Source organism: Centruroides vittatus, unplaced genomic scaffold (assembly GCF_030686945.1).
Source record: "Centruroides vittatus isolate TY-2023 unplaced genomic scaffold, ASM3068694v2 scaffold_435, whole genome shotgun sequence".
NCBI classification, from domain to species: Eukaryota; Metazoa; Arthropoda; class Arachnida; order Scorpiones; family Buthidae; genus Centruroides; species Centruroides vittatus.
In genome coordinates, this window is record NW_027122708.1 from 6,517,749 (window position 1) to 6,535,591 (window position 17,843).

Genomic DNA, 17,843 nt, shown 5'->3' on the forward strand with positions numbered 1-17,843 from the left:
TTAATTTATATATATATATATATATATATATATATATATTTGATTTCTATAATGCAGTATTTGAGAATGTTATATATATTTAAATTAATTGAATACTGTATTTGTATTAATTTGAAATAATTAATTTAAATTATATTTTTAATTATATAAATGCGAGTTATTCAGTTAAATAACTATTTTAAGTACTGTACATTTCAAAGTAATTTTATTGTATTAAAATATATATATATATATATAGTGTCTTCTCTTAAAAGTGATTTAAGTCGCTTAAATTTCTATTTCAAAAATTTGTGAACTGTTTAAATTATTTAAAACTATTTAAACTATAAACTATTTACAACTATTAAATCATGTTTTATAGATTGTTTCATTTAAACTTCATTAAACGTTATTCATTCATATATACATTTCTAAAATTTCTAGTGGATTTTTATACGAAATTTCTTGAATTTATATCTACTCAAATCTATTTGATAAAAATTTAAGAAATTTATAAAGCAAAATATGAAACATTTTTCCTGTGATATATTTTCCGACACCTCTTTAATCCAGACAGACTTTCGAAAGGTAACTTAAAATTCCGCGACTGACAGACTAGTTCATCGAATGGCCACAGATGGCATTGCGTGTAGCGCACGTTAACTTTCAATTGTTTGGCTGATATCCTACAGAGTATCAGCCAAACAAACAAAACTATTAAGAAATTAAGTGATTGCATACAGCTAACCCTTCAACCATGCATCAGAATCTTAACCAACTACTTCCGTGAATATAATAAATACTACAGCCAAAATACTAGAGGCCGCCTGCAACTATCCAACCATTACTGTTATGCAGGGGCTGCATAGCCTATTAGCTCAAGCCGACTAGATCATAACCAACCAACCAACGTCAATTGTCGATATCGTTGATGTTCTCACTATTCTGTGCTATTTTTAGTTCAGTTTATTTGATTTAATTCTTGCTGAGGTTATAAAATAGGTGCAACTATCAGTGTGGGGCATTAAACGTACATTGCACATTAACATGCGATTAAGTTTCCAGCAGACCATGGTGCTTTAGAGGCATCAGAAGGATATGATTAGTAGCTCATGATTTGATGTTGTTATTACGTGACGTCAGTCGGTCCTGCAAAACTGTTAATCCACCAAGGCTTTGGAATCAAAGTTGTCAGAAAATATGTGGTAGACCTGTATTTTCAAAATTCTTGTTAATTAGGTTCTATTAAAATTATTATGCATTTGCTTTGTGTTTCACATAGTTTTTTTTTAAGTGTAAATAAATGGTGTTTTTAACAAACACCATTTATTAAATTTGAAGAAAAAAATTATTTTTGATTATGTGTGTTTAGATGATTGAAATTTACTTAAACACATTTCTGAGCAAGAAAGAATACAAGCGTGGCAACAAAAAGCACAAATAGAAAATCTTCACATTGGCCATATAACTCAAACAGTACGGGCGAGATGGCCATATCCATTGATATCAATAAAAGTAACTTAAATTAGAGTTGAACCTGTTCTCGTGGAATCCTTAACTCTGTTTCCAAGCTTTACCAGTTTTTCGAGTATTTTCTTTGAAATGTTATGCTCGCACGCTTTTTTCTTCACAGAAAGTGGATTATCTACACGAGTGAAGGCATCGATTACGGAATTTATAGCTCTCTCCAATTGTTCGGGAAATTACGGCAGTTATTACAACATATACATAACGTATAACAAATACATAAGTTATGTAAGACTGTTTTCGCCGATTTTTGCTTTGTTATACGTAGTACTTCCAGGCTTTTGTATATGCCAAGTAAAATATTAACTATGTACCAAAACAAAACATTTATTATTTTTCTCTTACCAGGAATATTTCTCGAAACACGTCACCACTCCCACTAACTAGTACACCGCTCACCTCTAACATTTATTTTTAGAATTACAGCAATTGGAAATCTCTCCCGAATGGCTATCTATTCCAGAATTACTCTATTGTTGACATAATTTTAGAAATAAGAACAGTTCATACTAGTCGAATTATTTTTAAAATACAGTGGATTCTCTATCTATCGGTTTTGGCGGAACTTGGGGGGAATGAGTTATGCAGGAAAACGATTGACACGGGAAATTTATGACATCAATGTTTGTATTGTTTATCTCGTATGGAACGTGTATTTTCCAGTGATAGGCTTATATGACGGCTTTCTGTAATACTAAACGACATGGAGCATGCGCACGGACGTTCGTTTATTCTACATTTTAAAAAGTTGTTAAGAATACTGAAATTTGTTCTATTTTCTCTATTAACTCTTTTTTCTGACGGATTTCCTACTACTTTAACTATAATTTTCAATTTTTCAGCAAGGGTTCTGACTTTTCTCACTTGTCCAGACATGATCTTTACCCGAAGACAACGTGCTAATTTTTACCAGTGTTGCCAGGCTTTAAGAAAAAATGTCGCCAATCAAGTACAGTATTTTGTAAAGCTGTAGATAAAAAGTAGTCAAAAATTACAATAAAAACTGGTTAACTGTATCCAAAGCTTTAACTGTTACCATCCGGTTGCCCATTGTGGGCCAAACTCATAATGGGCTTACTAGAAGAGCTCTCTTAGTGCCCACAGGACGGAAGGACGGAAAGAATTTTAAAAAAGTGTTTCAATTTTGCGTCCTCTATTGTGAGTAAAGCACAGAATACAGAACGAAGAATATGGTAAAAATTAACATTATACATATGTATCCAGGGCCGGATTAAGCCTCTAGCGGGCCCTAGACAAAATTTAAATTGGGGCCCCATTTAAATAAGTTGTTTCTAAACAAATCTTATATAATGTGACATTAGCGTAGCTAGCATGGGTGACACCCGGTGCGGATATCGTGGTGTCACCCCAAGTCACACCGTAGTGTCACCCTTTTTAACTCTTTTATAAAATACTGTTCAATTGTAATATCTTCGCACTCGAGCAACTTGAACGCTATACCGAATATGCGATGTCGCGACGTATAAGTTTAGATTTAGAAACTAAATCATAACCATATATCAGGAATATTTCTAGATGGTGCGTACATTACTTCTGACGCACGGGTTGCTGTTGACCTTTTTTTTTTAGTCGGGCGGAGCTTAGTAGGAATTCTTAAATACAGCCTTTTGTGTCCTATCGAATTTCTTAAATAATTTTAACTCGTTTTGGAACAGAGAAATCTTCTGCACTGAAGCCGGGCCCCTCCGAATTACGGGCCCTAGACATTTGTCTACTTTGCCTACTCGATAATCCGGCCCTGTATGTATCCTTATTTAGGACTGGAGAAAACAACCGATAGATGCGGGAAAACGATTGATACGGGAACGATAGATCGAGAATCCACTGTATTTGACAGTTCTAAATAAATACTGTAAAAGAGACTAAATATATCACATAACTCTCTCTCTCTCCACTATAGGCCTATATATTTATAGCAAGGAGAGAGTACATAACTCTGTAATTTATATGTGAGTTATATACTTTATTTCCTTAAAATTTCCACTGATTTCTTTTCTGTAGGCAATCACCCAAAATAAACATTGTTCACCTGACAAATCACTGTTGTCTTCGATAGGTCTTGTATTTATTTTTATCATTGTTGTACAGTTGAGAAAACATATTTTTATCAATATTTTCCAAAAGTTGTTTAATTCTTATTGTTTTCCAAACTTCTTTTCCACTTATATGCCTTGATGTTTGATTTCAGCTGTTTTTTTTTTTTTTTAATACTTTTATGATGTCATTGATATGATTAGTTCTATTACTGAAAATAGAAAATATTTCTTTACAATTTATGAAAACTGGAAAATATTACCATATACGATTAGAGAATTCGTTTAATCGCAATATTGAAACGTAATTTCTCATTTTCCTTAAAGTGAAACAATAATTTATTTTTTATGAATAAACTTACATAAAATACGGTTGTAATAAACCCAGCAAATAACTAATCGATTAATACGGTCTTTAAATAATATTAAAATTATGTTTAAACTAATCAACAAAGCAACACAAAATAAAAATAAAAAATTATACCGGTAAAATATAAAGTGATTGTTTGATTATATTAGTCATAATTTGATAACTTTAATGTTCATGTCCAGTGTTTAGTTCAATATTGTTTAATATTTTTATTATAAGAATTTTTATATGTTTAATTTAGGAAATTTATTCGATTTAATAAAATTTTAAATGCATTTTTAAATTACTGCTTGAAACAAAAATGTCTAAAATTTTAAATGTATTGAAGTTATTAACTTTGACATAGGTTTATATTTTGCATTACTTGACGTTTTTACAATGTTTTGACGTTATTTCTAAACGTCTGCTTCCACAAACATCCAAACTATTTAATTCACGACTATATACAGGGCCGGATTTACATAAGGGCATTTGGGGCCTGTGCCCAGGGCCCCCACAAAACTAAAAAAAATTATGTTTAAACATAATTTTTTTTTTCTATTACCGCGACAGTCTAGTGTGGCCTAATCATGAGGGCCACAGGCAGAGAAAACCAAACCCGGGAAAAAAACCTATGAAACATCGGAAAATTTCGGGAAAAAATTTTACATAGGTATTTTTCAGTTAAATTAAAATAATTAGTTTTACACAATAAAATATATGTATATTTACAATTAACTTTATTTTTAAATGAAATTTACAACTTCCTAGTTGAAATCTATTTGAAAGTGCAGTATTTTGTGTAAATTTTCTAAATCATCAAATTTGTTTACTCTTAAAAGAGGCCCCCACCGTATTTGTGCCCAGGGCCCCCTGATTGTTAAATCTGGCACTGACTATATACTGTACATTTCATAGACTACTCCCCAGTCATATGGCTTCATTAAAATGCTTTGTAAATTGTTTTAAATATTTCGGAGAAATCAAAACTTTTCTGCTAGAATCGGATATTAATGTGTAATCTGAGATGTTTCGAGAATCAAATATATTAACTTTTTTAAAACTTTCTATTGAAAATGAAATTATTATAAAACATTTGCGACATCAATTACCTTGAAAATTATCTTGATAAACACTCCTGGCTTTTCTGCTGAATGTCAAACGTGAAATTGTTCGAGTAGTATATATAGGATATAGCTTATAGTACGATGCGAATTCGAAATTAATTCATTAACAAGAAATTAATTTAATTAACAAGGAAAGCAATTACATGATAAAGTACATTTAATCGCACACAACGTTATTGAAAACTTCAATTTATGATTCGAATCATATAAGCGCATTTCTACAAAACAACCAGAATAAAATAAGTTTACTTTAAAACTTATTGTCATTTAAAAGAACTTTTAAATGATTAAATTCACGTATGCTTAAGATTTGAACTTCATAAACAAGTTTATAAGTAATTAATATAACTGATGTTAACGGCTAGCCTAAAAGTTAATTTTTAACAGTGGCGTGCCGTCCATGGAAGCTGTGAAAGCACCGCTTCCCTTGTCTTTTCTAAAATATAAATACATATTGCGCGATTATTTTCGTATTTTAAATGTATACTTTGAATTACTTAAAATTAATATTTTATTATAACCGCATTATGTATCTTATAAATTTCTATGCATGTGAAAAACAATGATAAGATTGCTATTGTATATTCGAATATAAATTCGTGTATGCATATTCCTAATGGAAGCGCCGTATTGTCGAATACGGGACAGCTTCCACTGCGAAAATATCTGAATAATATAAAGCAGCCAGATTACAGTAGAGAGTCGTTAATCCGAATCAATTGGGGACTGGGGTTGTTCGAATTAGTGATTTGTTCGGATAATGTGCGAAAAAATATATTAACCTGTCCGATGTTCCAATTTTTCTCCGTTGCGTGTCGCTTCGTGTTGAAATTTTCTCCGTTGTGTGTCGCATCGTGTTGAATTTTCGACGATTTTAAGCCTAACGAAAATTTTTATAATAATAATCGAGGCTACTGTATCGTTAAAAATTATTTCTTTATTTTGTACAAACAAAATAAATATATTGAAGAATATAAAAACATGAAAATTATACTTTAGAAGTAAATCTAGTATCAAAAACGTTCGATTCAGCACGACACAGTCCGACTGAAAATCGTTCGGATAACCGGCGATTCGGATTACCGGGGTTCGTATTAACGACTCTCTACTGTATATGCATTCTCGCATGCGCTCGCGGTTTAGCTACACACCAAAATATCGTATAACGCTATCCCTTAGCCACTGGTAGGGAGCTATTTGACTAAGTGCATTGTTTTAAGATTTAAAAAGTAAAGAATATTTAATGTTATTTTTATGTACGTTGCTTTACAAAGCTATATTTAATTATAATTTTCTTTTGATTATAATTATATATACAGATTTTCAAACATAAAAATTTTAAAGATTTTATGTCTTATCACTTTTAGATATTAACAATTTTAAATATTATGAAAAACAATTTTTCCGAAGCGAGTTTTAATTCTTTAAGTAAATTTTATGGAAAATTGTTTGATTCATCTAAATTACATAGTGAATTGCAATATTTAGATTTATGTCCGGACTATATTGGCAAGTCACTCTTAGACATGAAAAATATAATTAATGACGATCCGAACGAAGATGTATTAAAAGAATTATATGATTTAATATCATTAATTTTTACGGTACCATCTACCAGTGCGTCTGTTGAGCGCAGTTTTTCAACCACAAAGCGAATTCATACATTGGCAAGGAACACTCAGTCAGAGGACAGATTGTCGTCACTAGCGTTGCTTTCAATAGAAAAAGAGCTTGTAAAACTTTGATAGAATCGACGACGAGCTATTTAAAAAAAATATTTTTATGATAAAGTAATTAACGACTTGGCGGAAAAAAAATTGCCGAATAGTTAGTTTATAAAAAAATAATAAGAACGAGTTTTTATAACTTTATTTCGTGTCAATTATTTATTTTAGAGTTAAAATAAATAATCTGTTTATTTTTGTCATTTCCAGTATTTGTTTACAATTTTCATGGAAATACAGCTTCCTTATCATCAAATGTCACTGCACGCCACTGATTTTTAATAATATTAATTATCTAATAAAGGAAATTGAATATTAAAATTTACGAGAAAAACTAACTTCTTCGTCTTTTTATATATTGAATTTATATTGACTTATATATTGAAAATATTAAAAATATATAAGTCTACAGTTGCGACGTCGAATATAAAAAAATGTTTAAAATGTAAATAAATTTCTATTCTTAGAAGAAAGAATATTTACAAAACTTATTAATTTAAAAAATAAAAATCTAAGATCGGTTTGTTATTTTAATAAACAATACAACACGGTGACCAAACCGCATGAGGCTCTTCTAGATCTTTTACTTTTTATAAACTTGGTACATACTACTTACACATATATAATATTTTTATAAATTTTAGGCTATTACATAGTGTAATATACGTAGTGATTGCACATGTAACTCGCAAACTAACCAAGAAAATGAAAGCTTAGGGTGCATTTAAAAAGTCGAAGAAGTTAAATAATTCTTTACCTAATAGTCATAAAATAACAATGTATATAGTAGCAATCATAAAGTACTAGTAAATTAACATTGATAATTGCTAAAGAACAGCGATTCTAACTATATATAATATAAATGATGCGGCCCTTCTATAGACATTCCAATAAAGGATGTATTTCTGTGTATTTCGTAACTAGTATAATTCTTAATAGAAAAAATTGTGTGTTTCTGATAGGCAGTGTATGGCTCTTATCGTAACAAGGTTTGGTCACCCCTGCAGTATAATATTGAAGATGAATAAAAGGTGATTTTTTTTCTTCGTTCTTAATAATTAATATCTATTCTGGTTTACTAAATATTATAACGAAATCACGAACAGTTAATTTCTATTAATCTTCTCAAAAAAATAATAGAAATCTCATTACTATCCTTATTTATTTATAACATTTGAAAGTTATTTTTTTAGAAACTAACACTTCCTTTTCCGTCATTAAACTGTACCTATACATGTTTTTATATATTAATTAGAATTAAAATTTTTATTTCTTAATAATTTCTGAATTAAATTACTGATAAAACACTTTTTGTAGTTTAATTAAAATACTTTATTTACTTGGTATATAGATAATATCAAAACTTCATCCAGTTATTTTCTATAAAATCATGATGTTGATTATCATCTAAATTTTATATGATGAATATATGAAAATAAAGCTTAATAATGTAAAAAATTTTACAATAGCTACTTAAAGTGATAATTTTTTTGTTATTAATATGTTTTTATTAATTAAATATAGTAAGAATATGGAAAAAGTTTATATAATATTGCGTATAACGTGTAATATATATTATATATTGATATATATACGAGCACTTATTTCGATAGAACGATGCTTTTCAATCAGCCTTATTGCGAATATTTTAAAAATTTATCAATGATATTTTAATATAGATTTAGTATTTCAATATTAGTTTTTTAAACGGAATTAAACACAAACTCGTAAATTTTAAAAGTTTTTAATAATAAAATATGTAATTGAAAAATTTCATGATACTTGAAACATGAAAAATTTCATGATACTTTCTTGATACATGAAAACTTCTCTTTTGATGATAGTTCATTATGCATTATAATTTTATAATAGTTCATTAATTATTGTAATTTTGTACTTGTCTGTTTTCATTACATTGTTCACCTACTGAGATGTAATAATGTTTTAATTGTTGTGGATTGTATAATATTGCTCATAATTCTGTGATTATAGAAGAATTGAAACTGGACTTGCAAAATTGTAATGTTTTATAATTTGATCGTCCAATATCACCTAGATTAGTATAATTCGAGAGAAAAATGCACTTAACACTGAAGAGGGATTGTTAATTACACTTCTATCCGAAATGCATATGTCATGTTTTTCTGAAAAAAAATAAATAAAGATATTTGAACAATTGTAACTTGAATTTTTGAGTGACCAGTGAGACCTCGCAGGCACATACAGTTCAGCTTATAGAGGATATTACACATACACATACATAGAAAATTTCATGTTAAATTGTATAAATAGATAATGAAAAAAATCAAGCTATTAAGGTATATGATAACGATCTATATAGTAAACCTCATCTGGCTTCATGCTAATTTCTTTACAAAATGCCATGCAAAGCAAAATCCTGGGAAATTATGACTATGAGAGAACTATGCTAAAATTTAATTGTTACATCAATATAAGAATACCAAGAAATTTATTTTCTTTCGAACATGAAACAAATTTCAAAATAAATTACTTAAAAGAAATTTCAACATAAAAACTTTGAACGAATATTTTTAATGTACGAGTACAAATAATGTTTTTTATATAATAAATCTGTGTATATAAAATAGAATGTCTGTCCGACTATCTGTTCTCTATACACTTCTAAACCCTTTGACCAGTCTGCACCAAATTTCTCACACTAAAGCTTACTTCACGTTGAGGACGATTCTCTGGCTAAAGCGAAAAACAGAACGAATAACACACCAGACATGACATCGTTTCCGGCCAATTTTACCATTCCGCCAATCGCTTCGAAGTTCGGAGCTTTTTCGCTAGCGAAAAAATTTCGCCACCAATGGTATTCCCGCTAGTTGTCGCGTGGTTCTCGCTGTTTTCGAGATGACCACGGAAACTTTCTCGCTCAATAGAGTAGATGTTGTAATTCGCGGTTTTTAAGTATTTCTCTCACCCAGCATCGTTTTCTTTTCAACGTACTTTTTTCTTTTCTCATTAAATAAACAAACGTGGTTAACGACAGAATGTCAAAAACGGCCATTTTGTTTTTCGAGACAATATTTTCTCTCGCTTGCAAATAATTGGCTGCTTAAAATTCGCAATGGCTTTTCGCTTTTGATTGCGCGGATCAATTTCACTAGGCGAATAAAAATCGCTTTCTCATTCGCTTTCGCTATTCGCGCAGTGTGAACTAACCTTAACTCTCTAGGACGCTGCAGAAAATATAAACTATATCATAAAACCTGAACACTCCACTCCTCGCCGTGATTTTATCTTCTTGGCACTTCCCGATAAATATAACAATAGTAGGCTAAATAACCAAACTGAAATACTGTATTATAGGTTCAATAATTTATATTTCCAAAAGAGAAGTGTCATTGTTTTCGACACTTCTTTCAATGTGAAACTTTACATTTTAATAAAAACAATCACTAGCAAAAATTTTGTTCTACGAACAACTTTTTAAAATTAACTTTTCATTTAAATAACTGTTTTTAAATCAAAAGCAATTGTCATTAAATAGCGCTAAGCTATTAATAATTATTTTTCAAACGTTATTTATAAATGATATAAAAAGATAAACATTTTAAAATGTATTTTCATTTATAGTATTTTATAATTATAGAATAATACTTTTAATTAATGAAATAAATATATACTTCTGTGATCATATTGAAGTTTATTAAGTAAACACATAATAACTAAATAAATTGATTTATTAATAAACAAATAACTCCCAAAACAAAAATGCCAGTATGTAAATATGTATCCACCCTAAGAAGTAACCAGGATATAAATTTACAAAATGGATTGGGCGTTTAAACACTAACTTTCGTAGGCGTTAAAAATTTAATGTTTTATTTTCGTTTTCTAATAAATTCAGAAAGTTCTTATCTTTCTAAAAGAAAATTAATAACGATATTCTTATATTTATATATAATATTAATAACTGATAAGATATATATTATCAATATATAATATATTATATACTATATATATATATATATATAATATGATAATATACGAGGCTGCCACACTTGTGGCGCAAAGTTTACACAGCTGAAGGGAGATTATATTGAGAAGATGAACCTATCTACCGGATTGTAAGTGATTTGTTTGTGTTGAATAAATAGTGTAAATGAAAATGGCGTGTCCTCGTATATATGATGCACGATAATATATATATGAGTGTGTTTATCGTAGTATGATAACATATCAGTTATATATTATATTATATAAAATATATAACTGATGAAATATCTTTCGGATTATCACTGTGTTTAGAATATTTATATAAACTTTATATATATAATGTTATACTTCTTATTATAATTAGCCGAATAAGATGTGTTTACAATTATAAGGCGGAGACAGAAGGTAACGCAACAAATGAACGAAAACACCTCACTAATCTTTTGACATTGGCTGATATAATTTTAAAAGAAACCTGTTTGTAGACGATTCCGATTAACCGAAATTTTTAACGAGCAAAGACTGAGAATCCTTGAATTAGAATGGATAAAACTTTTATAATTAAAAACGTTAAATAAATATGATTTGAATTGAAAGATATCGATAAATTTGTTCATCGTATCATTTTCCTTCCGTGTAAAGCGAAATTAGACGATTGCTAAACACATTTATCTTATCTAAAATTTAAAAAGAAGCTGAAATTATCTTGTATAAACAAATAAAACTTCCGCATCGCTACGAAATTTTCACGTATTCTAATGTTTCTTGTTATTTCGATGGCAATCAAGGATGGTCGGAAGTTAAAGTGGAACAAAACCGGATGTGAAGGACGTGACGGATGGTCGCCTACGCCCTACATAAACTGATTTCATAAAAGATACGAAGGATGCCAAAACTGATTGGTCCTATGGATTAATATAAAATATAATATTGTAAGTTATTTATTCATTTTTAATAAATACCTTACAAATTTTTTTTTAAACCGAAATAATCATATCATCGTTGTATCTCGGAAATTTTTTAATTTATTTCATCATTTTGTTATCGGGATAATAACTTATTTTAATATTTCTCCACTTTCGAAGTTAATTCCAAAGTTGTAAACTGGCCGAAATCGAATGTTATATAAGCCTATTATCATAATCCATTTTATCCTTGTTTGGGTGTGTTGTCATTTCCTTGATTGTGCAATCTGATTGAAATTAAAATAGAACGGATTATGAAATTTTCGCTTTTATCATTCTTATCAAATACAAAATTTTTCGATCTTATGAATAGATTTATGGTAACCAGTTAACGTAATTTTAGCTCAATGTAATATATCTTAAGTGTAAAAACAAAAAATCTTTCAATTTATTAAAGATGATTTTGTTTGATTGGTATGAAGCAAATATTAAAAATGTTAAAAAATTGCCGTATTATAAAGGAGAGATAAAAGATCTAGAGATAAATAAAGAAAATCTTTATATATCTTAGTCATTCAATTATACTTATACCTTTGCGTATTTTACCGTTTATGTTCTTTTTATTCGGATCTTCGTTTTGTCGCATTGGGAGTACACCACTTTCTGCCTTGTTTGTAACTGATGTATAAAATAAACAAAAAACGAACAATAACTTCGAATCTAACTATTGTCTACAAGGAGAAGTCTGTCGTGAATATATACAGTAGCTTACACTGTCGTTTCTATGGAGCCAATTCCTCCAAGTAAGATTTCAATGGTAATATTTGCTGATATTAAAAAACACAAATTGGAACGTCGCAATTCGATTAAAATGTTCAAAAATTATCGTTTAAAAAATTGTTTTAAATACTCTACAAGTAAATATTGCTATTGAATGCGAGTTAACATTGTCAATGTTAAAATTTATTCTTAAAAAATTTGAGATAGAAAAAGTCGTCAAAAGCATATCAATATTCATTGCTTGAAATTATTAAATGGGTGTAATTTTTATTAAAAAAGCAAATAAGTTCATTAAGTAATAGTAGCAATTATTTAGTAAACTAAAAATTGTATCAATGGAGAATATCGAATTAGTAATAATTTTTAACTGAAAGCGTAAAAAATACGATCTTTCTAATTAATTAATTATTATTTAGTATTATAGTAATAAATAATAAAAGTTGTTTACTGTTATAATATACAGGCCAGTGTTAGAAATAAGTTCTCTTTATTAAATATTGATTGGGTATGGTTTGCGTTTATAACGTTTTATTTGCTAAAGCTGTCCAGAATTTTTCTTTTAAATTAATGTTTATAAACTATTGTAAAACTCTCGTAACTAAGTTACTGCGATTTCTTTAAAACGATTCTTTAAGTTTATTTTAAATTGTCAATACGGAATTATTCAGTTTACATAAAACATTCAGAATATACGCAGAGACCTAATACATGACACTAATATTTACGTATTGTACAGAACATTCAAAAACTTTTTGAAATGGCAAATACTTTATGATAAAATATATTTTTAAAAGGGTTCATGATTTCTTTGAAAACATTATGTTTAGTCCGAGTAATTTACAGTAGAATCTTGTTTTCGAGGGATTATTATAAGTGGATTCGTGTTGGCGAATGGCGATTAGTTTAGATTAATCCACTCCTAGAGCCTCCAAGTCAGCTGAAAATCGTGCTTTTCCAGCTTCTAACATTTCTAACACAGAAAACTATTAAATACTGGCTACTCATTGTAGTGAATACGCTAGTATGCATGAATTTTTTTCAAGTAGTGTATTCGACACGATGTAATAAAATTGTCCTTCGTATACTCATACATCGGACTAAAATGTTATTCATTACAGTAAAAATATATAAGTAAAACGTTTTAAATGCATTTTAAAGTTTTTCTGTTCATTGTAAATGGTTGTATAAGTGCGATCATCTGGGATTACTTGGAATGATACATGAATTTACGCAGAATTTCGTTTTACGCGAAACTGCAACCCCTGCATAAAACAAAATTATACTGTAGCGTAATAAGTTTCCAAACTTTTATTAAATATTCTTATTGAAAAACTTTGATCTCTCTGACGCGCTCTTTGTGATCAATCTCAAGGAGCGTGTCAGAGAGATGAAAGTCTTGTTATTGTATTATTGCTAAGAAAGTATGAAAATGTTTCGCATTTTTCTCAAGAGGCCAAAAAAGTAACAGAACTAAATGGGACTCAATAAAACAACTTGTCTCATGAAATCTCTGGTATCAAGCGAAACAAACAATAATTTTAACGTAGATAAATTATTGCATGTTAATACAATCATATTTCGAAAAAAGACCGAATTGTTATTATATTGATTGATATATTATAATAATAAACAATTTTAATTGTTATAATTTTAGATAATGTTTTAATTTATATCATTGCCAGTATCATTGAAAATTTTAAAGCAGATACTATTAACAGACCTACTCTGTTATTCTAAAAGTGTAGTGAGCCATCGTTCCATGATATTTTATGGTACATTTTCAGATTTTACAATGATGATCAAAAAGGTATAGGTAAAGTTTAAACAGAATCTATCATGTCATTCGAATTCTAAAAGTATCTTGCACTTGTATAACATTAGCAAGTGTTTCGGCTAATTTCAAAATTTCTGATTGTTATTTTTAATATTTTTCAACGTAAAATATCGAAACTTAGCAATCAGTATACAATTTTAACAAATATTTTTTACGCATTATCAAAGAAAGAAGTATTGTGAATTTTCGCCGCTCGACCTGTAACAATATATTTATATTGTATATAAAAACAAACTTTATACGTTTTAACAGCATAAATTAATAACAAATAAGACAGCGAGTATTACTTTCCCGGCTGTAATATACTATATAATTATATATAATACGGTAAAGTATTGGAATCGTGTCAAATTTAACCCTCGGAAGGTTTTTTTTCAAATCTCGACGTTTTGAGACCTCTACTGAGTCCAAAAATTCAAAAAAATGGACAAAAATTTCATGGATCTGTATGTGTGTTGTCATCTATTTCATTTAATGTCTCAAGACGTAGTAAAGATTAAGAAATGAACTTTAGTATGGTAACTCGTGTATAAGGGGCATTGATGCTATTAATTTTTGGTGGTTATAGGTCAAAGGAGTAAGGAGATAGAGAGTAGTCACATATCGTATCTCGAGTAGGTTATTAACAATTACAATTTTTAAAAATAAAACTCATCTTTACTCTTAAAATTAAGCCTTTTGCCTTTTTATAATAAATAATAAAATATAATTTATTTTAAAATAAAACTTTATAATAAATGGCACCACACACATTTTTATTTTAAATAATTACTAGCCGAAATAAATAAATAAAAACGAGAATTGTGACATTGTCACAATGCCGGGCTGAAATTTTTAATCATATTTTTAATTTATGTAATTTAAAATATATGCTTTCCGCCTCAAATTAGTAGTGTCTTGCCTCTGTATATCATACTTTTCCTGTTAGCAATTGAGTCGTGCAGGTCATCTATCTAACACCTTTCAAGAAAAAAAATTTAATTGAAATATTGTGACTTCGGTCCAAACCAGAAGTTCTTATATAGTTAATCGGGGCCTGTTGCCCTAAGGTTTCCATATTTGGTCTCAACTGTCATCTACCTAACTCTGTTCTTGAGATTAAGGAAGGAAGGACAGACAGTGAAAATCTATAGGTCTACAATTTTTTCAAATTGCAGCCCAAAAAACAAGACATAGTTTTCAAAGTGATACATTTTATTATAAATTAAATGGACTTATGGAATTCCTGTAAATGATGTATATATTCCTAAAATTTCACAAAATGCAGTTTGAATATCACTGATATGAACGAAAATACTTGATTCTCAATTTATAAATAAATTTACGAGAAAAATGCTATTATACTTTCCAAATATTATGAATATTTATATGAGAAATTATTTTATTATTTTCATTAACATATTTTTTTATTTTATTTTAATATTCTAAAAATCTTTCAGTATGAGAAGAGAGATGAAGTACTAAATATACGTAGAATATATTTTGTGTAGGAAAAATTATTAGTTTTAAAGAAATTAAATAATATTAATTTGCATTCCTGAATTTAATATTCTCACTAATTATCAAATATAAAATATTTCCTGTTAGCGTAGTTATATAGATATAGCCAATAGTATATCTTTTGTACAGATTTGGCCCTTGGCATTTGAGATTTTGATCATTTGTATTTTGTTATCGTTCAGTCATTTCCTATTTTAAAAATAATAATAGAATTTGACCTAGTGAACACGTATTATATTGCATCGCATCAAATATAAAAACTTGTTAAATTTAAAATGTTGAATGACCTCAGGAAAACTGCTTTTTAATTCTATTTCCTCGATTGTTTAAGAAGTTAATTTAATAATTATTTTATCAAAATTAATTAATTAATTAGATTATTTTAATATTATTAATAAATATAATAGTGTATTTTATTTTTTCTCAATTTATTCGTAATATTTTTAACAGTTAATCTAGTTTTAAAATCTTCCTGGTTAATGGCATACGAGATATGACCGAGTAAAGTTGAATAATAATAAATCATGAACAAGAACGTGTTTACATTTAAAATATACCGCTGTCTTTAAGAAAATGCTTTTATATTCAGTTATTTTATTAATTGAATGTAAGAGAAAGAAAATATTTTAACTACGTTTGAATAATTAAGCAATTTCATATTTAATTATCAAAATAGTGGAAAAATATGAGTAAGAAAAGAAATTATGTTTTATAGGCTTATATATATAAAATATAAATTTTTTCTTCAGTATGATGAAAACAGTAAATAGATAAACTGAAAATTGATTCTACCCAAGGTAATGATATAATGTATGAATGTTTAGAGCACATTATCTTGGATATCGTTAATGTTTTCTAAGAAAAGTTCTTGAATTCATTTAATTTTCGTTTTTTATTTTTTAATAAATTAATTTTAGATTATTATTGCCTATTCTATTTTATTGGGCTGCAATCTAAAAAAATTGTAGACCTATAAATTCCCACTGTCGTCCATCTGTCTTTCCTTAATCTCAAGAACGAAGTTAGATAGACGAAATCCAAGACCAGAATGGGAAATCTTAGGGGCAGGAGGCCCGATTAACCTTATACGAAATCTTAGTCCAAACCGGAAGTTACGTTATTTCAATTCAAACATTTTCTCCTGAAAGGAGTTAGATGACCGGCACGACTCTGTTGCTAACAGGAAAAGTATGATGTACAGAGGAAAGACAATACTAATTTGAGGTGAAGACATATTTTAAATTAAATAAATAAATAATGCAGCCCAGCATCGTCACAATAAATAATTGTTCGTTATTACATACATCCACTAGTTTTTCGCCTTAATGTTCTTCTAGATGAATACCTAAAAGACACTTTATTACAGTATATTATTTATTATTATATTATAATGTATTACACGTTCTATCAATTTTAAATTAAAACTTTTAGCAATAAAACATTTATTATTAGTATTTAAAACTTAACAGGAAAGAATTAATGTTTCAGAAATTTATAATAGTTAAAATAATTCTAATAAATAAATTATTAAACATATATAAAGTATTCAATATTATTTGTTGCTTTTGTATAAATTTTAAGTATTCTTTTAAATATGAAAATAGTTTAACTAAAATTATAATGGGACAAAACCCAAGTTAAATATGAAACTAATGTTTTAAGATCATCAAAACTTATTGTTTCAGAATCGATATGAGACTTACTTCAAATAAGTTATATAATTACTATTTATAATCATTAGTTATTATTTAAAAGTAGTTTGATAATATTTAATTGTTGTATAAAGTGAGTGAATGCGTGGCATAAATTTAATGTGATGTTTAATGTTTAAAATTATTAGGTGATGTAGCTTAAATTTCAACTACATTAGCCTATTTCAGATTTGAAAGGTAACTGGTTTTTCTCCTATGTTTATAAAAACTTGTTTAGAAATCGAAACTACTTTTTGGAATATTTTTCCTCGTTAACCGGTTAAAACGCTTTGATTGATTATTCTACTACATCTTAATATTAAGTTAGTTCCTGAAAATCATTACCTTATTCAAATAATACTCCCATTTTTCAGAAGACTGTGATCTAAATTTATAATTTTCCT

The 17,843-nt window shown here is 28.2% G+C and overlaps 1 long non-coding RNA gene across 1 annotated transcript in view; it reads left to right on the top strand.

Annotated features, from left to right (window-relative positions):
- The window catches only part of LOC136989116 (uncharacterized), a 65,751-nt gene that overhangs the window by 39,485 nt on the left and 8,423 nt on the right, over positions 1–17,843 (top strand). The gene's annotated exons all lie outside the window — the stretch shown is intronic.